This window comes from Acanthopagrus latus, chromosome 6 (assembly GCF_904848185.1).
Source record: "Acanthopagrus latus isolate v.2019 chromosome 6, fAcaLat1.1, whole genome shotgun sequence".
Classification (NCBI taxonomy): Eukaryota; Metazoa; Chordata; class Actinopteri; order Spariformes; family Sparidae; genus Acanthopagrus; species Acanthopagrus latus.
The window spans coordinates 11640304-11667524 of NC_051044.1; the positions used below are offsets into that span (position 1 = coordinate 11640304).

A 27221-nucleotide genomic window follows, 5' to 3' on the forward strand; every position below is an offset into this window, starting at 1 on the left:
TGAAACACAGATTTATTAAAGAATAAGCACAACTCTGTATGAGAACTCTCAAGTGTTTTAAATCTAGATACTGACAGAGGGCCCGACGACGAGACAAGATGGATTATGGCAGACGCAAGAGCTGCGTCAGTTGATGTAAGTGGTGCAAACTGTTTAACAAATTTGACGTTAATCAAATAATTGACAGACAGAAGAGACCTTGGAAGTGCGAGGCCCTGGGGTTTCAGCCCACAGTCTCTTTTAATCCAAAACCAACTGTATAAGTGATTAACGACAGCACCACAATTGTACCATAGTTTATAGTTGTATATGATTAATGTTTTTTTTTTAATTTATGCATCCCTCAAGCAGTTAAGCACATTAACTCAATTTTTTTTCCATTTCATATAACCTTCACTACATGCCAGAGCCCAGTATTATACCTTTTACTCTACAACATTTAGCAGTTTTAAGTTTTTCTTTCTGCTACATCTTAAAGTAGTTTCATGAAATTTCCCTGGATAAGCCGGAACATACACAGCCAACAGGACTGGTTTTTTTCTGAGCTCATGAAAATGTGATTTCTGTCAGAGATATTTGGATCCCACGGGACAGTAACTCTACAAACATGCGATGGTCTTACAGAACAACGGTTCCCAGGTACGACGTACCCGGACAGTCCTCTCTGATCATCTCAGGTATCCATTCATGAACACGGATTGTCATGCTCCAGGTATATTCATTTGAATTAATGTCACACTGTAAATCTGAAATCTAAAACTTGCTCATTTGGAGACTGCACATATTGTATATTTAGGTTTATTTAGGTCCATGACAATTGCTGTCACAATAAGGCATCATAACAACTAGAACACATCATTTAAAATAAACTAAACATTTCAGACACACAAATTTAAAATGAACAATTATCTTGGCTAAAAACTAATATCTCACATCACAAATCTTAAATCTAAAACCTGCTATCATTTGGAAACCGCACCTATAGGGGTGATCTCCTGTATCCTACATCTAATCATAAAACACTGACAAGGACCATTTTACTGCACGATGAGTTCTTCAGACTTAATAAGTACCATATAATACCAATAAGTACTTACATACTTTTGCTTTAATGAGTTTTTAAAAGTAGGAATTTTCCTCGTAGTGAAGTATTTTCAGAATGTTATATCAGTAACTTTAATTAAAGGGTCTCTTTGTAGTTTTGGAGAAGAAATTCAAACCCATAATTTCAATATTAATGGGTAACAATACCAATACAGGAAAATTCATTTTTTCCATAACTCAGTAAACAAGCTGTTCTCAGAGCAAAATAAGGTCCCCAGAACTCTGTTCGAAGCTGGAAGTCTGGCAGGGTCCGCCACATATAAACAAAGTAAAACAGTATGAAACCGTGTTGTCCCTCAAGGTCAGTTTGTTTATTCAGTTCTACTCAGTCGTGGAAACAAAGAGAGTTTGTTTATTTCGTTTGTTTAGGCAGAAAAACAGATTTAAAACAAAACACAACAACAACAACAACAAAAAAAAAACATCTTCTCCAAAACTTAATAGTGCACCTTTAAGTAAAGGATCTGAATGCCAACCACGGGCCCTAACATGGGCGCATGTTCTCTTCATGAAACGGAACACACATGATGCTCTGGTCCCGGTCCCGATCCTGGTCTGAACTCCAGTCCGGGGTTTTGTGGTGGACTTCAGTGGCAAGGCGCAGCAATCTGCAGCATCCCCACACGTAGCCAGCCACACACGCTGTCCGGCAGGCTGCTATGAAGTTACACCATTAAAGTAAACAAAAACATTTAAAGATAGATTATCCCAATTACTAGAGAGGAACGCACTTTATATAGCCCCAACCGTGTCCATGCAAGTATTTTATAAACACGTGCGTGTTGTAATGTCTTTATATAACTTCACTGTGTCGCTACGAATGCATTTGTGCTTATTTGGAGAGAAAGGCGAACGAGAAAACGAGAGTGTGAGTGCTGTGTGGCGCACGGTAACTGAGGGTAGAGCTGAGGCAGCGTGGTCCCTTTTTTAAGAAAAACAAAAAGTGAACTTCCTGTTTCGGGGTGGTCCACAGACTGTGGAGAGGGAGAGAGAGAGAGAGAGAGAGAGGAGGGAGGGAGGGAGGGAGGAAGAGAAGGGGGTGCGCATTCCCACATTGGCTGTGTGTGCAACCAGCTCCAGGGCGCTTTGCGGGACTCCATAGCCGAACATGGGGTTCAGTTTTGTCACCGTTTGCGCGAAGTGACTCAAACCAGTCCGTGGAGGAGCGCGTCTCAAAAGCGGGATAAAGTTTGGGTGTGCGCGTAAAGAGAAAAATTCGGTCATCTCCATCCGAGCGCGTCTGCCAGAAAGTAGAGAAAGAGAGAGAAGAGAGAGAAGAGAGAGAGAGAGAGAGAGAGAGAGAGAGAGAGGAGGCTTTACTGGAAACTGAGACTTTCACGGTCCTTGGACACTCAGAGCTCTTTCAAGGACTCTGGGAATCAAGTGAGAAAGTTTCATGCTGAATATTGCTGCGCTAACCTGAGGTAAGTGGAGCTGATGGCTCAAACTCGACTCTGAAATCACAGGCGACCCTTGATAAATCAGTCGTCACACGTTCAGTCGTGATTGTAAAGTTGTTGTTTTTTGTTTTGTTTTGTTTTGTTTTGTTTTCTGTTCGTGAGCACTGCTGATGTTACTTTTTCGTGCTTATTGTGATTGGAAAAACGTGCAACTGTGTGAGAGGTGATGGTCCAGTCGTGGCTTTCTCCCCTCAGGTGACTGTGCGTGACTCTTACGCTCGCCCCCCTTATTAATTAGGCTGGCAAAGTTTCTGTAATTGAGTTGCATAATGTTTCTACTAACCCACTAAAGTGTGTAATGCTCCGGCCACTGCTGTGCCCGTGGAGTCACTCTGTGCTGTCTTGTCTTCCTGACCATTTGTGGAGATGTGAAGAATGTGCTGGCACCTACTGAGGTGTGGACACCAGGAACATTGATTTAAAACGTGGATCTTTTGGGGGGAATGCTTCTTTCTAAGGGGGGGGGTCTCCCCGACTGTAAGCACAGCTTCAAATCATCTGGCACAGCCCAGGGTCAGAGGGCCACCCGAGAGCAGCTGTTTCTTGTAACCTGAAATACTTTAGGTGCCGATATCTTTTCCAAATGTGTGTCTCTGTCAGGACACCCACAAAACAACATCATCAGTGGGCGCTGTGTGGGGCTTTCAGGGGGCAGAAAGCTAGCCCGTAAAATGCCCCATCACCCGATAGATGTTGTCTTTCCTCTCGGACTAGAATAACATGCACTCGCGTCTCCCATAATCTCCCCTAATCTGAGATAGTTTATCGACTGGGATCTAATTATCTCCGTGAGAGGTGACTGTAGCTGTTAATGTGGGAAGATTAGGCCGCCCAGTCTTCATGTTAGTGGCCCTGGAGTGAAGAGCGTCAACACTGGACTCAATAGAAGAGCCAAACACTTATTTATTCCAAAGTGACAGTGAGAAGTGCTGAGCACACACAACTCACAACCTCCCTAAACAGTATTTGCACAGACACACACACACACACACACACACACACACACACACACACACACACAAACACACAGGGATCTTTAGAGGGATCTCCAAGAACAAGCCAACACTTGATGAAGTGAAATTACCAATATGTTATTCATTGTTTTTAATTGATTACACTGGGCAGAAGGAAATGAGAGAAAGTTGACCTGCCGTTTGTAAACACCTCAGACACTTTTTTAAAAACACATAAACCAACGGAGAGAAGCAGTTTTCAAGGTTGGGACGGGGTGGGGGAGCGTCCGAGGGAGGAAAGTGCACTTGTCCTTTGGCCACGTGTGAAAAGCTCTACAGGGGAGCTTCCTCGCCCTCCCTGGTCTTTATCAAGTGTGTTAAGGCCAAAAGGCTCCTTAATGGGAATGCTCTTAAACAAATAGACCATACAGGAAGCGACTGTCCTCCTCTGCAGCCACAGGAGAGGGCTGATCTGGTTTGTTTGCGCCGTATCAGAGCGGTGATAAGTCTCAGTCAGGCTGAATACAGTTGAGTTTGGTGGATTGAATTGCCGAGAGTTTACAGAAAGGTAGGTGGAGGATTTTAAGGTGGATTTTAACGAGTGACGACAGTTCAACAAGAGCAGCAAAATGTGGAACACGAAACATCTCCAGTGACGTGTTTGAGTCCTGTGTTGGCACCATTGGCCGGCGGTTACGTGAAGCAGGCAGCAACAAGTGGCGTGTTTTTGTCCAGATTCCATTTTGGTCCGCTCAGCAAGAAACATGTGTCACGTGATGCCGCCTGCAACCCCCTTCCCCAATCCTCCTCCTCCTCCTCCTCCTCCTCCTCCCTCCTCCTCCCACCTTCCAGTGAGAGGGAGGTGCGGAGGGGGAGGGAGGGAGGGAGAAAGACCACCCTCACTGGGATCACAGCCCCTCAATCAGACCCTTTCACACCCTGTGAACCTGAAACAATCAGGGTTTAATAGCAGCTGTCTGTCTGTGCCGGCCCCGGCTAAAACCATGTAGGCTCACAGCGCCGAGCCGATCGGCAGACAGGCCCGGGGATGCTCCAAAGGACACAGGAGCAAAGACACACACAAACACTTCTTTTCTGTCCTTATCCCCCGCTACTCTTTTCTCTCCTCATCTTCTAGTTTTCCTGCCGTGCTTCAAGGCTCATGGAGAGATGGCCGGCTCCCTCAGCTCGCCGGTGTCAGGGTCTGGTATTCGAAGGTTATTTTGGTTCATCGCATTGAGTTTGTGTTGTTTTCAGGCTGCTGCAGGGGCTTTTATCCGCGTTGCGTGTCGTCATCCGTGGACATCGTTCATTGAGAGCGGAGTGAATGGATTTTTGTCATGGTGGTTGTTTTGGTTCGCAGCACCGAGCCAAACTTTATCTCATCCGAGCCATCTGAAAAACTCACGACAAGAGGCCACAATTATCATCTGTGCCAGTTGTGTGTCGAGAGAGCTGTAACAGTTTGTGGAGTAGTCGATCAAAATGACAAAAATGGATCATTTTAGTCATTTTTCTAGCAAAAATGTCAAATATTTGCTGGTTCCAGCCTCTTAAACATAAGGATTTGCTTTTTCTTTGTAATATAAGACAGTAAATGAAGAGTCTTGGGGGTTTGGACTGGAAAACTCATCACTTTGAGCTCTTGTCATGAGCATTATTCAAATCTTTTGACATTTTTTGGACTAAACAATCAATCGAGAATGAAATGAATCAGTTGCGTAAGGTCAGATCGCCGTAGATAATCCCTCCTCTCAGAAATCTAACATTGAACGTATCAAACGATGCTGAAATGAGAGCGAATGGCACCAAAGGGCAAAGGCATTTCGCTCTTTATTAAGCTTGAATTGCACCAGCCAAAGGGCACGCATAATAGAAAGGGGAAATGTTGCAGTCATGGGAAATACTCCGAAAATCATTGTTCATGGTCACTTGGAGCTTTCCCACCCATTAGAAGGGAAATCAGACAAATTGCAGCAGGGGAGATAAAAGAAAACGATCCACAGAGACAATCAGCTCAGAGCAACAGACAGAGATGAGAGGTCGGCTGTATTAGCTGTGATTATGTCAGCGGACTGATGATGGGAAATGTAGACCACAGTGTCAACAGCACAATTGACATCAATCGGGACATCCCATAAAACAACCCGGCCGCCGGAGAGAACAGTGAAGTTGGATGATTCTGCAGAAATCATGGATAAACTTCAATGAGACCTACGGTCGGGTTAAGGTTAGCAAAAGATTGTGGTTCTGGCAAATAAACTGTGGTTGCTGTTTGGTTGGGGTTAGGCAACCAAAACACTTTGATGAAGTTTGGGAAATATGCTGGTTGTGGTTTGGAAAAAATGGTTTGACAGGCCACAACCTCCCGTCTCCCACATGGATGTCAGGTGGGAATCATCCAACACCCTGACCTCAATCACGTCTCCGAGAAAGAGTGTTTATAAATAGATGGTTTGAAACAGAGAAATGCAAACAATGCAACGTCATCCCTGCCAGATTATGTTCGACATCAGCATAGTTAAGAGATGAATAGTTCACTGTCAGTGTTTTATTTCTTCTGTCTCTGATATACAGTAGATTCTTTAAACACAATAGCCACCCGTAACAACAAAAACATGATTCAACTTTTCTATGCTTATGTTTCGGCACTCGGCACCTGATTCAGGACAGGGAACGAAGGGGTCATGGTTTAATACAGAGACAGTGATTCCAAGCATGAGTCTTGAGTCATGACCTTATCCCTAACCCACGCCATGGTCAACTAAAACCACAATCTTTCTCTAATCTTATCCAGCAAACTTTAACACTTGCAGGATTCAGATCGTGCTCTCGGGGGTTACAGAACTGTGGTTTTAACGTCAACCATTCACAAATCCTACGAACGCAGTCGCATAAAAAAACGTAGCACTTCCCATCGAATAAACGTTGACATGGAACATAATCCAAGCAGGAAATACTTATGTGCGAGAAAAACATGGAGGTTGCTAATATTGGGAAACTAGTTTTTAAGTGGAGGCCATGCTAATGGAAAGATAAGGAAAGGTGCTCCGATGCTTCCTTTCGCATATCTCCTTGTCTCCTTAACATTCAAAGTGACCACAGCACGTCCCGCCACTTTTCTTGTAAAGACATGCGTCCCACTAACTTGCCCTGATATTCTTTCGCCAACCTCGTTTAGGTGAAACCACTCTGAAGTGGTGCCGATGGAGCAGATGTGGAACTCTAGTTCCACCGGTAAAGAGACCGACCTCTTCGGCTTAACCCCTTAGAAAAGGAGTGCGACACAAGGCAGCTAAAGAAGCTGTTTGCTGAGCACCCACTGCAAGGAAAACACAGTCGCAAACTTTTGCAACTAATCAGAAGCAGAGTCGGGCAGGTTTTGTGAGAAAAGTGACCCTGGCAGACCCACCTCAGTGGCACCGAACTTCACCGTTAAACTTAAGTCGCGATCTTGCAGAATCGTCGGACATGAGGTTGGAAGCAAACGCACTCAGTCAGAGTTGAGGCCCAACCCAGCGAGGCCCCGCTGACCCTAAAAAACCTTGTAAGGACCATCCAGCCGATCTGTCTTTTAGGGCCGGGCCTGGTCCCAAATGCGGGAACGCTCTAAAGCCTTAATACCACACATGAAAGGTCAAGTCACATGTGGAGCAGCAGGCAGCATTAAAAATGATGCTGGTTGTATTTTAAAGTACATGCAGTGTTGTGCGCCTGAGGGAATATGTGCATGTGTGTGATACAGATGCTGACAGTAAAAGGCGGAGTCCATCCCTTCCCCATCGTCCCTCCTCCTGCTTTGAATGAGGGTGGCAGTTTTTTGACACGCTTGTGTGCACGTGTGTGTGTGTGTGTGCGTGTGTGCGATAAAGCAGTTGACTGCTAACTATCGTCTCATGTGGTTGATATTAGAAATCAAACTAGCGCTAATAGGATCCAGGTGAGATTGTGAATAGCTTTCAGATGCACAAACAACCCACACCGATACTTACTCATGTCCTACTGTTACATTAGCTCGGTGAGTAACAATGGGTTTTTCTCTGAGAGACGGTGGCCGGCTGCAGATGACGAAGGTCAAACATTAGTGGCGTCTGTGGAGGAGCCTGAAAAAAAATGGATGGTGTGACTTGAGAGCCAGCAGTTTGATCAGGTTGAGAGAAGTGAGTCGAAGTCGGCGCGATAGATGATTAGATGGATTTTTTGTTTACAGGTGTGTGTGTTTGATTAGATTCTTTCTACCTGCGTGTGTGTGTTTGTCTTTGGCCGTGTGTGTGTGTGTGTTCCAATGTGTGTGTTCTCCGCCGCTGATGACTCACGGCACGCTGTCCTGTCGGCAGGCAGAAAGAGAGGAGGAGGCGGGTGTTTGTTATTTCAACAGGTTGCCATGGCCACGCTGCGTTCGGGTGCTGCCATCATCAGTGTAATTACAACACAGTTCTGACAGTCGCACTCCTCACTGCCTCTCTGACGTCCACCGATGAGAGAAAAACTTTCAGACCTGTACGTCTCCTGACATAGCTGGGGGAGGGTCCTCTAAGTCGTGATATGACGAAGTTTTGAAGCCAATTTTGAGTTTGAAAAAGAACAGAAGGACAGAAAACATCTGGTGGAAAACAGATATAAAAAAAAGTCCTTCTTTCTTCCCGCTCCAGCAAAACTGCAATCTCTCATTTTAACTTTTAAGTAGAGAGGTAGGATTACTCCTCCTTAAACAGTTTGCATGTAAGTCAAAGACAGTGAGTGTGTGAGAGTTGAGCAAGAGTGCAGAGGCGCATCCATGTTGCGTGTGTTTATGATGAGGCTTCTGGACAACAATTCTGTTATCTGAGATGAGATAACAGCCGAAGCTGCTCGCCTCGGCCGACGTTCTCGGGCAACTCGCAGCTCCACATTCCCCGCTCGCTCCTAAACGTATACAGCAAGTACCAAGATATTCATCTATAGGGGAAAACAGACATTTGTGATCAGTCATGGGGTGGTATGCTGCATTTGTTACCTTAAGATGATATAGATATTGTAAGATGGGAGCTGCACACGAGAGATGATCGCTGCTTGATATCTTATTCGGTCCGTTTTGAGAGGACGCCGCACCAGTGAGAGCTTCTCACAGGATGTCTGGGGGTAAAAAGTCTTAAAATGTCAAAAATAAAAATGTAGACTATAAAAATGAGGCCTTAAAAGGAATCAGATGTTAATTTTGAAATTGTGAGGTCTTAAATGCCATAAACCCTTTTCTCTAAGTTCATTTATCTATTACATAACTGATTTTTGTCAAAATGAGTCAAGATCTTCTGCACGAAAGTCGACATTTCTCATGTTTCTCATGTCTTTACACCTACACCTGCGCACACGTTGGCTAAATGCAGATGAACTGAACTCATTCATTTTAAAAGATCATAGAAAGCATTACATATGAACTAGACCATTAGACACGTTGTTCGAGGGCTCGGTAGCATTTGAATTGTATTTAGACAATTTAGCATTTAAAGGGCTTATTCTCATCTGTGGAGACTTTTGAAAAGTGAGTAAACGGAGATGAGGAGCAATTAGCCCAACTGGCATCTACTTCTACATATTTCTGTGGGGAATGAAGAAGATCTCCATGTGTTCCAGGTTTACAGAGTTACAAAAACTACATTTCAAACAATAGATGACCCAAACCGCATCGCCATTGTAGCTTCGTATTGCATGCTTACGAAAAAGGAATACTGTGGTCAGTCCTCTCAAACCACAAAAAGAAGCTGAAGATTCTTTCTCTTTTGTGTGTTTTTGTCTCCTGGTTTTGATACTTCTCTCCCAAACGTTTCCAGCTCTGTGTAAATCCTCCTCAGCCTCCTCGGCCTTTTCTCACATTCTTTTCTCCTCTCCTTCCACCGCTCAGCCTCTTGCGTCTTTTTTTTTTTTCTATTCCTGTTCTCCCTGCTCTGTAACTAAGTGACAGTTGTGAGAATCTACAGCGGCTTGCTGATGCCACGTTAACCAGATCAGATGCCATAACAGGAAGTCGGCCCACATGCGTGGACGCGGCGTAGTGACACACGCGCATGACTTACAACCGCTGCAGGCCAAATGCAGCGCGCGCCGTCACCGATACGCCGACATGAATCTGCTGTGGGTCAAAGGTAACCGTGCCCTCAGTCAAACGGCCTCATATTTACTACAACACATTTGACGTGACATCCAGTCTGCAGCGCCCTTTTGTTCAGACGGTCGCCGATGATTCAGAGAAAACTCAGCACCTTCCTTTGAATTTATCTGTACCATCTGTTGATTGTTTTCGAGGCAGAAAGGATGATAAATCTACTTTTAAAGAGAAGCGACCGAGCCGGGCTCATTTGGGCTGAAGAGCTCCACAGACATAGAAAAGTGATGTGGTGTGCTTGTTTTGTTGTTTTGTTTTTCCTTTTTTTTTTTTTTTGCCAACAGACTGGATGCTTTCTTCCATAGCATTCAATTTTTGTTTACAGCCGTGTTCTCCTGTGGCCATAAATGGAAACTAGCCGTCTACTTTGTGTTAAAAAACAAAATAATTCCCCTCAAGAAAACGTGAGACCTGCGTTAACTCCGCCATTGTCTCCTTTAAAGACTCGAGGAGAAGGAATCCCTTTTGAGGATGATACAGCGAGACAGAGAAATATAGTTCCTGTGCATTTGCTGCATATTTGCAAACTTATTAGGCCTTTAGAAAAATAATATTATTGGCACGCGCTGAGAAAGAGCTCTCCATTTTCATTAACAGAGGAATTCGTTGGAAAGGAAAGAAGGGCAGAGGAGAGTAAAGGGTGAACGAGAGAAACATTTCAGTGAGTGTGGAGGAGTCAGAGAGAGAGAGAGAGAGAGAGAGAGAGATGCAGATTGTTTTAAATCCGCAGCGAGTCAGGCTCTCAAATTTATGCCCATGGGCTGCTTCTTGGGTGGGCTGCAGGGAGGGCGGTGCGCTAGCTGGAGCAGGGGAAAGTTGCCGACTCCAGACTGCTCGCCTCGCTCTGCAGCTTGGCTTTTCCTGCTGGAACACATTTACAACTCAACCGTCCTGACTGGCTGACTGACTGCCTGGCCCTGCCCTGCACTGACTTAACTACAACGACTGATTTTTTTTTTTTTTCTTCCTGCTGCTCGTTGAGCAATATTTTAGATGGTATATCTTGTTTTTTAACGGCGCCTTACTTTGCTTTTTAAGTCTGGGAAGTTTGCTGGAACTTCTTCGAGCACGCTGAAGTTTTCATAAAGTAGAAATTTCAATGGTGTTTTGACGTCTCTGTTCTTTTTCAGCCGTGACATTTTACATCGAGTTTTAAGAGGAATTCCGGGGCTTAAACTGATTGCCTCCTAGAAGCAACGCAAGAACTTGGATCAGATAAGGGCATAATATGGCTCGTCTGTATTTCATGCCAGCAGTGACTGTTTGTTTTGCTCGGCATGAGAAGGATCCGGGCCCCCATCTTACCTTCGAATAGATTCAATCATGTTGAGGGCGAGGGAGAGTAGCTCACTCAACAGCCAGAGCTATCAGGCAGAGTTTTTTTACCTTTGGAGAATCAGGGCTGGATACAAGCTGCTCACAGTGGTGACAGCTTCACATTATGATAAAACAAGGCACATGTAGACAGAAGCTGTAAGTAAAAATATAGGATTTCTAATCTAAAAGGAGAAATAATGTGCTTATTTTAGGGCATAGTTACTATTAAAATAGGTTTACATGCTTTAATCCTCAAAAAACACATTTCACTCTCTTTAAGGCCCCCCTCCTGCACGCCCAGTCTGCCCTGATTGGTCAGCCTGCACACGCCTGAACCAGCACCGCTAGCAACAACAGAGCAGCTTTGCTAAATCAATTGTTAGGGCCAAAAACTTGCTGCTAGTCATTAATAATGCAATTATGTGATGCGGGGATATCATGTTATGTCACTAAGTCACATAATTTAAAGCGAGACCACTGACGAGGAGTTTCCAGAGCAGTGCTTTCTGTGGGAGAGAGGAGCTTCCTGTTGGATTCAGACGTTTGACCTTTTCCAACTTTCAAGATCTTTTAGATGCACAAGAACGCATACAACATGCTGAAGGAAAGGGAGAAACTGAAAAAAAAGCATAGTACGTCTCCTTTAACAGATTGTCTAAAGTCGACTCTCTCTGCCTCCAACAATGTGCACCAGTTTGAGCTCTTCCTCACGTTGTGTGAAAACACTGAGAGGCCTGTTCAGTTTCTCTAACGTTCTCCAACGGGGAGGTTTTCTCTCTGCCTCGGTAACAGCGCAGGAACTGAACACACAGCGAGAAGATGACATCAGCAGCATGTAAATCAGCTCCCCTCACAGCAATAATCCAAACTTCAGAATTCAGAGGCCGGCCGGTCGGTTCACCACGATAATGTGCTGACACACACAGACACACATGTCCACGCATGCATACACACTACAACAATAAGAGGCCAGGAGGAAGTAAACAAGCGGTTGCTTCAGCACGGACAGCTCTCATTTATCTTCAGTCCTAAATGTTTGTCAGGGCTTTAATCACAAAGTTGTCTATCTTTTAAAAAAACAAAGTAAAACACACACTGTCCTTGAAGTTGAAACAGAAGAATCTCTGCTTGTGGATGCATTTTTTTTCCTTCTTCTTCTTCTTCCTCTTGCTCTTCCCAGCAGTCCAGGTTCATTCCAGCCTGCGTGTCTGGCTCGCTTTGTGAGCTAATTCGCTCTGAAGGTATTACGGTTATTGGAAGGCTTGTAAACCATTAAGTCTTTATTTACAAGAGAAAGAAAAGAGAGTCTGGGTGACTGCGCGGGGGCGAGCCGGGTCTTGGTACGGGCGCTGACCCCACTGTATGCGATCAGAACAACTGAATTTGTGGAGCGGCTGGGACATCTGGTCGTAACAGCAGACCACTCCTCAATTACATAATTGTGCCCATTAATTACATGAGGAGGGCCTTCATTTCCTGGTAGGCAATAACTAACAAAAAGAGACGCCAGTAAAGCAGGGAACTCTGAAACACACATGATTATAGTGTGTTTGGTGAAACATGAAACATGGCCTCCTGCGTTTGAGAGCAGCTCAAGGTTAAAAAGCCACAGAGGAGAGTGTGTGTGCTCATCCACGGAGCTCATGTGGAACTTCATTTTTTCTTACAGGTTTGAGAGTGAAACAGGAGTGAGGTGACGCAGCGATGCAGCTGTTAGTGAAACGCTGTCTTGATGTTAAAGTCTCCAGTCAGTTTGTTGTTTCTTAAGCATCAGTAGCCGGTGTTTTTGGCCACACACAAAGCTCCCCGCAGGTCGTCTCTCCCGGAGAAATGGCTCACCTACGTGTTGTGACTGAATGGATGCGGGTGTGATGGCTGTGGTGGGTTTCACACCGTGACAGGAGAGCTTCCGTTTGAGTAGAATATGTTGTTGCCTCAAATGTTTCAGCGTGTTTGGATAGTAGACTTTGTTTGGTTTACAAATCTCAGTTTTTTAGATAGTTTCTCTTTTTCAACTATTGAATTAATTTCCAGGGCTGCAAACTAATGATTATTCACAGTGAGAAAGCTTTCTGTAACTCAAAGCAACATCTTCAAATGTCTTGTGTGTAGAGATGCAATGATTAGATAAATAATCGATTGTAAGAAATGGCATGTGTTTTGATAATCTATGAATCATCGTAGTCATTTCTCAAGCAATATTGTCAAACAATTGCTGGTTCCAGCGTCTTGAATTTAATGAATTGCTGCTTTTCTCTCTCATTTTTGTTGGTGAATAAAGAATATTTTGGTTTTGGACTGCTGGTTGGACAAAAGAAGCAATTTAAGGGTGTCACTTGGGGCTTTAGGAAATTGCTGTTTCACATGTTTTTGGGATTAATTGGTGGTGAAAAGATTCAACAGATTAATTGCAAATGAAAAACAACAACCTTAGTGTCAGCACTGCTTGTTTCATTCAAACAACAGTCCCAAACCCAAAAGCATTTCATTTACTGTCGTATATGATGAAGAAAACCATGAAATCCTCACATTTGATGAGATGGAAACTATCAAAATTATCAAAATAGTTGCTGATGGATTTTCTCGCAATCAGCTAATCAGCCCTCAACAATATTTAACCTGTCCTTTGAGCTGAGGATGCAAAATGGCGTTGGTCTGCGGTTCCCATGCCGTGAACTGACCTGCTGCTGCACTCAGCATGAAACAAATGTTGGAATGACAATGCGGCTGTCGCAGCTGTTGTTTTTTCAGGTCCAGAGCTGTTGTCCTCCTCCTCCTCCTCCTCCTCCTCCTCCTGTACTTCTTTCTTCTGATGCTCCTCTTGTCGTCATCACTGTTTTATGCCAGAGCGGGATCAGCCCGTCGGACAGGAGCTCACACAGTAATGCACCTGCTAGCAGGAGTTTGAGAAGAGAGCGCGGGACAACGGAAGAGTGACTGGTGGGGGAGAGATACTGTCTTTCTGTGAGTGTCGGAGAGAGGCCAGGGCGCAGTGAAAGGAAGAGGCTGTGAGAGTGAGTTTCTTGGTCTTTGGATCGAGGTACCACGCTGGGCATTTATGCCGAGGCTTATGGGACCAGACTCAGCTGAATACACAGAGGGTCAACAGGGATCCACGCTCAATTTTCTTTTCACACAGTAGTACAGAGCTGTTTGTACGCACTGTGATAGAGTGGCGACCTGTGCAGGGCGGATCCCTGCCTTTCGCCCAGGCTCGAGACCAACAGCACAGAATGTACGGACGGCTGAAAAACGCGGTCAGAGTTGTTCTGATATATAAAAATGAAAGTAGGTAGAACACCCATGATTAGAAAGTTTACCAAGTTTCAGAAGTTTGAAATGGAAATGGTAGCTATGAATTACAGTGTCATTATGTCGAGGCGTCGTTGTACCAGCCTGTCTGCATCCGTGTCTAAAATGCGTCTTACATCCCAACAACCAGTTGGAGCACACTTCTTCAAGTGACTTCACCATTTGCAACTTTATTAAAGAAGACAACAATTTAACGATGGAAAACATGTCAAATGCTGCAAAGTTAATGAACAAGTTATATTTATTTGTCGTCTGTGAAGAATGTCCCCAGTCCCCCTTTAAAAAACACTAAATTTTGAGACTTGTTCTGTTAGGTGACACTTTATGTCCTTCGTCCAAAGCTGTCTGAAACACATTCTCAACTATTTGTGCTTAACTGTTAATCTGGCAACTGTTAGACATGAAGATATTTATTTCTTTATGTAAAAAATCTGTTTGTTCCGGTGATGTAGGTGTATATTTCCATTGAGAGCAGTGACAGTGACGTGAGATCTGATCACAAGAGGTCACTCAAGTCGACACAGATGTTAGCCTCTGTGACGTTCTAAAGTTCTGCAAAAGCACTTGTCTGGATGTTATTCAAGGCCATAACTCAGGAACAGAAAAGGAGAATGTGGCCCTGTTTCATACTCCAGACAAATAGCAGGCAGCATATCGCCAGAGTAGCCGCTAACTAGCGCTGATTGTAGCAGCCCTTAACTGGATAGCTTAGCTAGCCATGCATTTAGTGATACTAACTGTGAGCTTGAGAACAAGGGTGCGCTAGCATTTACACCCCTAGCACACGAGCTTCGGAGCCGGACTGGGCTAGCTGGTTAGCATGCTAACTTCAGTTGATATCTCTGCAACACAATGCAAAGACGTCATGATATCAAAGCTGGTATTCGTTGACTTTCTGTTAATGATTTTCTTTGCTGATTTTTAAATGTTTTTATCTAAAATTATTTCACATTGTCCCTTTAAATTCCTTCAATACATATTTTATTGAAGTGGATGGACATGGATGTAAACTGCGACTTGACTGGTTGTCGGTGGCAGACGGCCACGAGGCGGTAATACCGGTTTGACTTTTCTCTAATCTTTTCTATTTTGCTTGAGTGCTTTTTTATAAGGCGCCAAAAGCTTGTTGGAAAAGTTGGAAACCGCTGCTTCAGTACACCAGTGTATGTTATTTGTCCTCTGTAACCAATCTGCTGACGGTTTTATGGCGATGGCAGTTGTTGTTTGAGGTTTTGTTTGGCCCTTTGTTGAAGTACGGAAGCTTGTAGTAAAATGCTGAATGCGGAGCACACAGCTACACGCTTTGATGGAGATGAATCAGGACACTCAATTCTGCTCAGCGTATGTTATCTATGTGGAGTTGATGACATACATTTCTTACATAACATTATTTTGTTTAAGGTCAGGGTAAACTGTCATTAAGGTTATGTGTAAGGTATTTGTTTTACATTCATGTTAAAAAATGAAAATAACGTCTGTGGTTGTGCCATGCACCATTTTGTGTTTGTATTATAACTTACGCTAATATGCTGTACAGTTTGTTTCAGTGGTTGATCCTCACACGAATACAGTCTCGCCTCACTTTCTCCGAATGTGATGACTCTGCAGCAGGTTGTGACTTTGTTGGACTTTCCCGACTGCTGATGATTTCCCCAGCAGTTAAACCCCCGTATCCATCTCTCTGTTCGCGTTATTTCTATTCAGGACGGGACAGGCAGTTGTTCTGCTGAGGCACATTTATTGGCCCTTATTAGCTCGCACCTGTAGTCCATTAAAAGCCCTGGTTTTGCTGCCTGACTTGGCAGACTCGCGCTGTCTTTGAGTTTCTCAGTGTGGCGAGAGGAAGACTTCATTTGGGATATGAACAGAAATTTGTTGTCCTGCGGAGAACAAACGGCGGATGCTAAAAGTTTCAAACACTCAAACCCACAGGATCCCGTTCAAAGGGGTTATTTATCGACGCTTGTCTTCTCGGGGCAGCTGTGGAGCAGAAATGTGGTGAGCACTTGTGCGTGTCAATGTGTCTGTGTGAATGTTAAGTGTCTTGTGCATGTGCATGGGCGTGCAGTGGGCGAAGGGACCCAGATGTGGATGTTGTGTGAGAAGAGAAGTTGTTGCTGATGCTCGACTGGCAAAAGCGTTAAATAACTTTTTTTTAAAAGAACACTGTGTGAATGGAATCGGAATCTATATTGTCCGATACGCGTGGTCATCTAAAAAAAGACACCCAGGGCTCAGTGAGCTTTGCTGTTTCAGTGTACCAAAGTCGTTTTAGACAATAGATTTAATTGTTAAACTGCCTCTTTTACGAAAATACCTTTACTTCCTGACATCAGCATCGGCCAATTTCTGCCAACAGTAATGGCCAACTGAGATATAGGTCAGGCTCTGCTAGAGAGTAGTGTGAGGGAATTAACTGCAAATGCATTTCCCTAAAAAATCATTAAAAACTTTACAAAATATAGAAAATTAATGCAATGTTACGGACTATTTATTGGCTGAAAACAGTAACTTCTTGGAGTTTTCACCGGCTGCCCGGCCACTGTCCATGGTGAGAAATACTTAGGCAATTCAACTATTGGCTGTGATTTGTGCATTTTGGTTCATGCACTCTCAGCTGTTTCCCTTGTTTCATGTCTTTGTGCTAAGCTGAGTTAGCCCACAGGTTGTACTGTTGTAGCCTAATTGTCCTAAAATGTCTAAACTGTTCCTTTAAGACTCTGCACACGTGGCACGGACTGAAAATCATCTTTGCATCGCGTTATCCTCGAGAAATCCAATCGTTTTTTTAGATGTCACACTTGTGTTGATGTTTTCTTGTGCATCTGTTTTCCGACAATCATCATTTAAGTTGCTTGAGTTGCACACAAAAAAGAAGGAAAATCAACGAAATAAACACAGATAAACTGTTTGGCGGCTGATCGGATCCCTTCATAATGTAGTTCCAGTCGGTGGTGAGTTGAGTCTTTGTGGCTGCTCCCCCATCTTCTCCCCTCGTCTTGTGTGTCCCAGCTCACACTCCAGCTTCCTGTGGGATAGAGCCGAGCCTCGGGGCAGGGGGATGTCTGTTTCCAACCAGCCGGCTCTGTCACACATGCTGCAGCTTGTCAGGCCGAGTGTGTGCGAGGGTGTCAGAGTCCGTTTATGCATGTAAGTGCCTATACAGTATGTCTGTGTGTGTGTCTGTGGCCTTGTGCAAGAGCGTGTCTTTGTGCGTGTCTGTGTGTGTTAAGATGTTCAGAGATATGGGTGTTTTCTCTCTGTGGGTGGAGGTGACTGTCTAGGACATGATGAAAAATCCAATTAGGAGGGAGTTCATTTCGGTCCAGGTTCATATCAGGTTGCCCAAACACAACTTTGTCTGTGTGGGTTTTATCTCTTGGACAGCGGCGATGAATCTTCTCTTGTTGCAGTGGAAAATAAATATGTATACGTCGTACGTGCACACATTAACCACCGCTGTTTAATTCAATACACATTTTTAATTTAGCTGAGGTAAACACAAGAAAAGTTTGTGTGCGCTCCCAAAGTCTATACATAGCACGGAACTATATACAAATCAAATAAAAGGAAAATTACTCATGTGTGATTATATTTATTATTTTATTTAGAGCCTTTGTCCAAATATTCAGATAAGAGAAGTATTAAGCATATAAGAAAATATACAATTTTAATGTAGAGGTTTAATATACCAATGTGGTTTGCTTTGTGACGCTACAAATATGGGCATGATATGTAACAATAGAGGTTGTTCTTCCCTCGCACGGTATACTGTACATCGTCATCGCACAGCCTCACTTGGCACTAAAATGTAATGCCTCTGGTTGCCTGGCAACTAGTCTTAGCCAAGACATTGTTTGGCAAATAAGCTATTAGCATCCACTTGTACACTTTTTTATGTAATGAGGTAACAAATGAAATAAAACGTGTTAATTAGTCAGTAGGTGGAATTTGTTACTGTTGAGCAGAGAAGTAGTCTAGCTGCGTCCCTTGTTTCAAAGTCTTACTAAAACCCACAATAATAGGGAACAAGAGACGTTTTTTCTATCTTCACACTATGAACAGTTTGTTGTCGTTTCGCAGAGATTTAACTTGCCCAATTTGATTTTATAAGAGAAAAGATTTAGTCAAGAAAATTTAGATTTTATGTGCCTGTTGCACAGCTAAAAACTTTGTAACGTCAAATGCGACTTGACTTCGTGGATCTGTTATCTGTCCTCTATCTAAAGTTCATGAGGTCCATCCTAGTTATGTGGAAATATAAGTTCAGTAGTTTGCTGACAAACCAACCAACCAACATATGGACACAGGTGAAAACAGCGTCCTTGGCGAAGGTAATAAATAACTAAAAGTAGCGCGGCTCTAATATTAACATAGAAGCTGAACATAATGTCTGTGTGTTGGTTTTTCATCCTCGGTACGACTGAACCTGAAGGTGACGATACATCTCCCTCTCGTTAACATGGTGTTCTTACTCAAAAACAAATCGTCATGTTAACAAATGTCCTCCATCATAGGAGACTAATTCTGCGGTCTTTTTCTTGAAAGCGATGTCTTCAGTGCTGTCATTTCACACAGTCATGGTTTTGGCATGTTTATGTTGTTCCACGTCATGCCTGATCTCTCGCAGGCACTACGTTAGGAGACAGTCTGCGGTGTACAAACATCAGCGGGATCTGTGTATTTCTGTGTAAGCAAAGCTGTGTGTCTTTAAGTCGAACCTTTACTCACACACACACACACGCGCGCACACACACACAAACACGGTGGCTTTCTTTACCTCAGTGCTTCTTCCCCTGCTGGTTGGCCATCAGAGCAGCCTGGTGGTGCATCTGAGGTGTGTGGCTTACCACCATGTCATTGCCTGGAGGGCTCCTGCTGTCTGTTGTCACCTACGTGCACACACACAAGCACACACACACACACACACACACACACACACACACACACACACACACAGACACACACAGATGTTGTGATTCCCCTTTCTGATCGATCTGAGTGAAGGAATCTGAAATCAACCTGAACATATATTGATACAGGTACAACGTCTCAGCAGGTTTCACAGGATGTCGACTGTGTACTGATTAAATGACAGCAGCCCAAAACAAAATGTTATCTCAACCTTAACTTGGATCGTTAAACACAACAGCAAACAAAAAAAAAACTAAGCAGAAACCATTTTAAATATTACATTTGTAACAATTCAGTCTTCATCTCTCTGTAAAAGTCAGTCAAACAGAGCCTTCTGCTCCTTATTCAGACATACTGTAAGTGTTGGCCACTGTGCATTTAATATACAAGCAAAGACTGTCAGTTCATTCTGTGTTTTCAGTTTCTGAATAGACCGATTTTATTTTCTTGGTCACTTGAACCGTGATGGGAATCTCTGATGTCATAAGATTGCCATCGTGACTTGCTGTGCGGCTTCTTGCTCAAGCGTGAGATGTGAGACGTGTTGAGCTGTGATTCCAGTGTGTGTTCAGTGCCATCTTGAGCATGTTTGGATGGTTATAGGGCTCATGTCTTGAATTGTCGGGATAATCGTGACATGATATTTTAACATCATCTGATGGCGAGTGATCGCTGCTGGGATGTGATTGTGAAGATACTGTGTTTGTGTACAGACATGCATTCTGGGGGTTGACAGGTGCGGCTTTTTCAGGGCCAATACTGATTATTAGAAGTCGTGGAAACCAGTGTTTGGGACTGATATTCATTTGCAGTAAAAAATAAAACTTGTTGTGTCAAAACTTCAAGCAACCAGAGGTGAAATGAACCTAAGTACAGTTTAGTGTTTACTGTTTATTTACAGTATACAGAGTATTTCCATTTTCTGCTATACCTCCTCTCCTCTCCTCTCCTCTCCTCTCCTCTCCTCTCCTCTCCTCTCCTCTCCTCTCAGTAAACACATTGAAGAGCAAACGTTTTTAACTTGGAGTGTTAGCGCCAGAGCTCTTCTGCTAACTGACCCGGGGCTCTGAAGAGCTGCACATAACAGGCGCCCACATTGGCTTTTGTGTGCAGGAGGGTCTTTACATAACCCACGTAACCAAGCACATTGTCTAGCAACCAGCCGGCTACTGAAGGGCCTTGTAAATGGAGGAGGGGGTCTGCTTGAGTGGAGGCCAGTAGTCCCGGTGGAGAGGCTAGGGGAGCTAAGCTAGGCCATGACGAAAGGCTAGTTTGTTAGCCCGATAGTGCCCTCAGGGTACTGATGCTATGAGTCTGTCTGCAGCAGAGGGGCTGATGAAAAGACATATCCTGCTGCAGTATTAGTTTGGAGATCTAAACATACATAATACCTGCATGTGCACATACATACTTGACAGCTTCATGTATTAAAGTTAATTTCTTTTGACAAAAACTCACATTTGTGCCAACGTAAACCATTTCCTGGTTACCTAACCCCCCCATTCACTGTGCTCCCTGCCTGGTTTACTCCACAAAGCCCGGCCTTCTTCACCCTGTTTCCAGCGTTTGGGTCTGAGCCAGAATTCCCCTGGACCTGCCCAGGATGCTGAGGTATATTTTTCCTCCCGGCTCCCAACGATTAGTTTTTTCAAGATGTTTTCTTTTGGCAGAAGAGAGAAATGTCTGCATGTCTCTCTCACTGCGCCGTCCGGATCACACCCAAAAGACTTTGAGCTCATTAATACACACCGTCTGGAGTCATTTTTTTCAATATTTATGGACAGGAAGGAAGGAGAGTTGCTACATTATGATTATTATTGTAAAGTATTTAGGTCTTAAAGAGGTATAAGTGGATATTGAAGCAAACTGCCGTAACTTAGTGACATTTTTACTATTATTCAGCAGCATGACTTCAATTATCCAGCTATTACATATATATAAACATATTCATCTCCAAAGAAACTTGGGCTAATTGTCCCTCAAGCTGTTGCGAGAGTCATTTGGGTGGCAGCACAACAGGCTCTCTCTGGTAACTGTGATTTTGACGCAGCGCCTCATTATCAGCTCCACACTTCACCTCAGATCAGATGATAATGACCCATTTATCACCGACACTTGATGCCCCTGTCATTCTTAACAGCTCCCTGCCAGCACAGAGGAAGCTTTTACTGCTGCTCCTGAGATGTCGCTATTGTCTTCCAATACACAAAGACAAGGTGTCCTGATGGCCCCTGATGGCCCCTGCGTGAGTCCCCCGACGGCCCCTAGTCGCACCACTGAGGGTTTTCTCGCTATTGTCCCCCCCCCGGCTGCAATCACGTGAGCACAGCCAGAGCGTGGAGGTGGAGGGGGGTGGGGTGGGGTGGATGAGGCTTGTATGGGTGCTTTGAAAAGATGTGTGAAATAGGAGTATGGGTATTAAGGGTCTTGGCTCAGTTGGGGGTCTATTGTGCTGAAGGCTGAGCCCCCTACTGGCATCCATGATCTCCTCCATTGACACAGAAGCTCTGCTCCGCTCCCTGTGTGTTTTTTGTCAACTTCTTTCTCACTACTCCATCTCCCTCTCTCCCTCTCTCCCCCTTTTTTTTTTTCCTCATCACTCCGGTGTCTCTTAACCTCCCTTCTTCAGCTCCCTCTCGCTCTGAGTCAGAGCCAAAGAATCTAGAGAGTCCTCCGCTCGCCCGCTCTCCTGTTTCAGTTAACTGGATTCAGACCGCTACATTTGATGGCTGTGAGTGGTGATGACGAGAGGTCATTGATGCAGCGTTTCCCCCCCGACTGCTACTGTATGGACGTCATTTAGAAGCGCTGTGAGACCGCACGGCCAAAAGTATGTGGACAACCTCGCCTGTAGTCTTTCATTTTTTGTGGGGTTTTTTTTTTTTGAAAATTGTGAAACGACGCAGCTTTTTAATAAGTACAAATTATCACAATTTCTTCTTCATTTAACTGTTTTGTTATGTTTACATCACCCTACATCATAATCTAAATGTCTCTTTGTTTGTGCAATTCTGGTGGAGAGAATTACCGTGAAGGCCTCGTGTTTTAATTCTTTTGGTTGAAAACAGTTTTAGGATATTTATCACAGAACATTACAAATCAGTCTGAAACTACTTGACATTAACATTCATAATACGTATGTAATAGTGTAATAGTTATTCCTCTTCATGTCTATTATATCTAACTTATTTTGAATTTATTAGTTAACTTCTTCTCTTGCACTGTTACTTGATGCAGCTGTGACACATCTTATCTAATCTTATCTCATCTTATCTGATCTGATCTTATCTTTAAACCCTCTGAATACACAGAAATATGACAAAAAACAGGACCTCCACTTCAGGACCACCATTCACTTCCTGTTTCTTCCACCAGAGTTGAGTGTTTTAAATGAAACGTTGGCAGCCGTGTTTGTGGCCACAAAACCAAGTACTTTAAGCCAAAGCTTTTTTTTAATTTTTTTTATCAATCCTAACTTTTCTCTGCCTGATTGCCTTGTCTTTAATTTCAGGTTTTGGAAAATCTCAATGTTACAGCCTACAATGATATTTTTTGACAGTGTGTCTCTAACTTGGTGAAAGTCGTCACTGGTTTAAACATGAAATGCACAAAGCGAGGCCGAAATAGAAATGTTTTTTTTGTCCATTTTATTGTAGAGGAACTTAACTGGTGTGCGCAGAGAACTCTGTACCTTATCGTCCACCATTAGGGGCCGACCTCAAGGATGCTCTCGTGGTTGCGCGAGAGCAGATTACAGCAGCTACGCTCCACATCATCTTCTTGTCAGAAATCTGAAGACATCTGTGACACAATTTGATATTCGGAGAATGCTCTCACCTGACTCACGTCTGTGTAATTCTTGTGGCTCCCATCTTTTCTCTCCGTCACCCCACAAAGTGCTCCGGGCGATTCGGTTGTGAGCGTGTTTTTCGGACAGATTGTGACTGTGTGCGTGTGTACATACACCTATTTGCACAGCGTTATCCAGCTTGTGTGAGGCCAACAGGAGTCGCGCGATTGTCAATAGTAGAAGTCAATAAAAACCCGTCACTGACAAAGAGAGAACAAACAGCTGCGGTTTGTTCAGGATTTCCTAACAAACACTCCACAAGTAGGGCCACGGATAGAGACAGACAGACAGAGAGGGAGAGAGAGAGAGAGACGGGCAGTCAGGATTAGACCCTCTCTGTGTATCACACCAGAGGGAACAGGAAGTCGTCTCACTCGTTGGGTTATGCTCCGGAAAGGAATTTTTACAGTTATAAAAACACAAACGTACAGCAAAGTGTCCGTAAATGTAAAAAAATAAAAGCACATGCAAATGTAAATATACTGTATGTATTGAACTAGTGGAATATCTTATGACATGCTTTGTTTTTGAATCCTCACTTACAGAAAGCATTTCAACACTTTCCTGGAAAAAAGAAATTCTTCAAACCAAAGTTACAAACACAGCAAAAACTTTGATTAAATGATGATTTAAAAAATAATTTACCGTTCACTGTTTTCTTTTTGGCTGTTACGTATTGAGCCATGGTTTTCGCCGTGATACTGGGTGAGGCTTTGCTCTTTCAAATGATGTGTCCTGTAATTTCCAAGGATGAGTTGGCCTCACCACTGACAGGCGATCCAAACAACGGGTGACAAACCCCTTTACAAGATGTTCTCTCCGGTGGCTCTTTGTTAAAGGGGGAGTTCACCCCAAAGTCAAAAGACACATATTTTTCTCTGCACCTGTAGTGCTACTGCTCCACTGATCGTTTTGGTGTGAGTTGCTGAGTTTTGGAGATATCGGCTGAAGAGGTATTCTCTCAAATATAATGGAACGGAATGGCACTAATGTCTCTTTCTAGAAATCATGAGATATTATGTTCAAGATAATCCACAGACATTGTTGTGAGCAGTTTCATGAAGGAGCTGTTTTCTTTCTAAAGAACAATGAGGGACGTGCATATCTCCTCGTGGATGAGAGGTATGTGTTTGTGACAGCGCACAACGTTAACAAATATGCCGTCCACCTTGTCTCTCAGCCCTGAGTAAATGCAGCTTCCTTTTGCATGGTGATCCAAAGAGAAAATAGAAACGTACTCAAAACGTTGTGCTGATTTCTCCAAAACTGTGTGACTCACGCCGAAATGTTTTAATTTTGGGGTGAATTGTCCCTTAAAGAGGTTAAACATAAAAGCATCATAAAATCCAAAAGATCCACATGAAAAAAAAAGCCCAGATACAACTTGAAAGAAATTGTTGGCTCAAGTCAAATTTGATTAACATGGTCACATTACCTCATAAGTAAGAACAGACTCCTAAAAAGCTCATCTCAATGGTGATCGCACGTTTTGTTCGTAAAAATCTTATGAACTACAGGTTTCACAAAGATGTATTGGCTCCAAAGTGACCGCATGTCCCTCGTAAATGTAGTGGAGAAGAAGAAGGAAGGAGCATAAAATGGAAACTACTCAAGTAAAGCACCTCTAAATTAAAAATCCATCTGCTGCTGCAAACGTAGATCACAAGAGCCCACAGTGTCTTTAGGTCAGTGAACTTGTCCGTGAAGTTATTGCACTTGTACTGACATTCTGGCATCGCTGTAAAAGGCTCAAGAGGCTGTGCGACTCTCCCATGTCTCTCACTGGTGCGGACCGGTCAGACTGGGACAAATGTGCCAGCTGACCGCTTGTGGCTTGCGGAGAGAAAATGAGGCAGGGCTGTGGGACGCTATAAAGGAAAAATCTGTCGTTAAGTGTCACCGTTTGGCTTCTTCAGGAAGCCCTCGTCTGTCTCGTTGCGGCCATCAGCTCTTGCCGCTTGTTCTGTGATTGCTTCCTGTCGCTTCTTTCACTTACTCGCCCCTTCTTCCTCTTACCATAACATGCTCGTACTCTCGCTTTGTACTTGGCTGAACTTCCGGCAAACGCACTCGGGCAAACTCCTCTTGTTAAGAGCACCTGCTAATCAGTAAATGTGTGAAAATGTGAATGACAACAGTGTCCCCCCCGGCTTGCACTGTCCCTCGGGATAAGCCGCCACAATGGGAGCGCAACACTAGAGCCCTTACGCAAACAAAGTGTTCTCGAATGAAGGAGGCATTTAAAAATGATCGCTCTCCACAAACAGAATGCGACCCTCCTCTCTCTGTCCTGCTGTCCCCCACTCCTCCTCCCCCTCCTCCTCCCCCCTAAACTCCCTCTTTTTTTATCATTCTCCCCCCTCTCCCTCTTCCTCTCTCGCTTCATCCCCGTGCCTGTTTAAAGACATTTGGCCCTGTGCTAAACCTGGAGTGACAAATACTCCCTTCGTCCCCCGTCTTCAAAGGTGGCTATATCTGTGTCCTTGTTTTCTCGGGGCTCTTCGAGAGGGCCTGATCGGCAAGGGAGCGGTAAGGAGAGAAGGGCGCTGGATACAAGTTGGAAAAAGTGGGGAAGCGAGTGGTCCGACTTGGGGAAAAGAGAGGGAAAAAAAAAGAAAAACGAGGGGGGGAACCGAGATCGGAGGTGGAGAGCCGAGTGATTAAAATTCATCCCACGGTGCAAACAAAAGGAGGAATGAAAAAGGGGGAGAATGCAGGAGAGAGTGAGAGTTGGGGGGGGGGGGGGGGGAGATTTGGGGTGAATAGAAGATTGTAAGCCTCAGCAGATCCCTGAACACCCCCCCCCCCTCCAAATGACTGCCTTTGACTCACAGCACAATCATCCTCTGAGACAACGGAAAACAAGGGAAGGAGAGGGGGGTGAGCGGAGAGGAGAAGGAGATGGATAGATGAGGAGCAGGAGGGAAAGAAGAAGAGAGGACATTAATTATTCGGCAGGCTTTTCCCTCCTGAGATTTGCAGAGGCAGCCTGAACAGGGGGTCAACAATTGACTCAATTACAAGACAAACTCTCCAAGGGCCCTACACCACCACTCACCGTGGACCCCGCAGCTCTCGGGCAGCCTGTTGATTTTTTTTTTCTCCCCCCTCTTTTCTTTGCCGGTAAATGTTTGCCCCTCTTCAGGTGCCCCTGGCAGACGTAGGAGCTCCAGCCCTCGGCTAGACTTTAACCTTTTCAGCCACTGAATGATTCCCCCTTCTCTGTTCTCCGTGAAGAGCCTGGAGGGAGAGAGGGAGCGAGGGAGTGAAGAGGCAGAAGAAGGGCGAGGAGCTTTCTCTTTGTCAGGCTTTATAGCCGGTAATGAATAAGAAACGTCTGGTGACCCGAGAGAGGAGAGTTTTTTTTTTTTTTTCTCCATCGCACAGGTGGAATTTCCTCTTTCATTACAGTCGGCCTCGAGTAACGGGGGGAATGAAAACTCATACAGATGCTGGAAGAATTAAAACAAATGCATCAGTGCATCAGTTCAAAATTCAAAAGGGATTTTACAAGTGACATATTATTACATTAGCTCTGATTACCATGTCGTTACTAGAGCTGTTTTACAGTATTATCAGGTCATACAGTCAATATCAAATATTTTCAAAGTTGTAATTATTAAAGCAAACATTTAGAAGTAAATAAAAAGTCGATATTGATATATCATCATACAAATATGCACATTTATACAATAGTTCCTTAAATGTAGATGGAAAAACACTTGAGACAGACACGTTTTATAGTCTTATAATAAACTTCACCATCTAAAAGGACATCATTGTCCTGAAACAGTATATTTACTGGGGGTTTAGTCATTATACATTATCCCAAGCATATTTTTCTGCATTGTAATCTCTTTAAGTTAAAAAAGAATTGGGAGATATTTGTCAAAATATACACAGATACAGGTGTAGGTCGATATCGGCTGATAATATCAGCCAACCAATGTATCAGTCAGGCTATAGTAATAAAATATATCTAACATTTGCAGTAATTTTGTACCACTCATATGCAGATGAATACACTAGAAGTATTATTATCATTGTTAAAAATCAATCATAAAATGAAGAGGAGCTGATCGGAAAATATAATTTGAAACATTCATCTTTATCTACTAGCTTAAGATAAAAGGTCTCTCCTGATTTGTCTGTCTGAAAAATGCAATTTT

General features: G+C 43.8%; 1 protein-coding gene across 2 annotated transcripts in view; it reads left to right on the top strand.

Annotated features, from left to right (window-relative positions):
- The first annotated feature begins 2136 nt into the window (after positions 1-2136).
- gli1 (GLI family zinc finger 1) overlaps positions 2137-27221 on the top strand; it is a 54043-nt gene continuing 28958 nt past the window's right edge. For both annotated transcript variants that reach the window (XM_037102216.1, XM_037102219.1), the window contains exon 1: positions 2137-2528. The gene's annotated coding sequence lies outside the window, so the exon portion shown is untranslated. The remainder of the gene's footprint in view (positions 2529-27221) is intronic.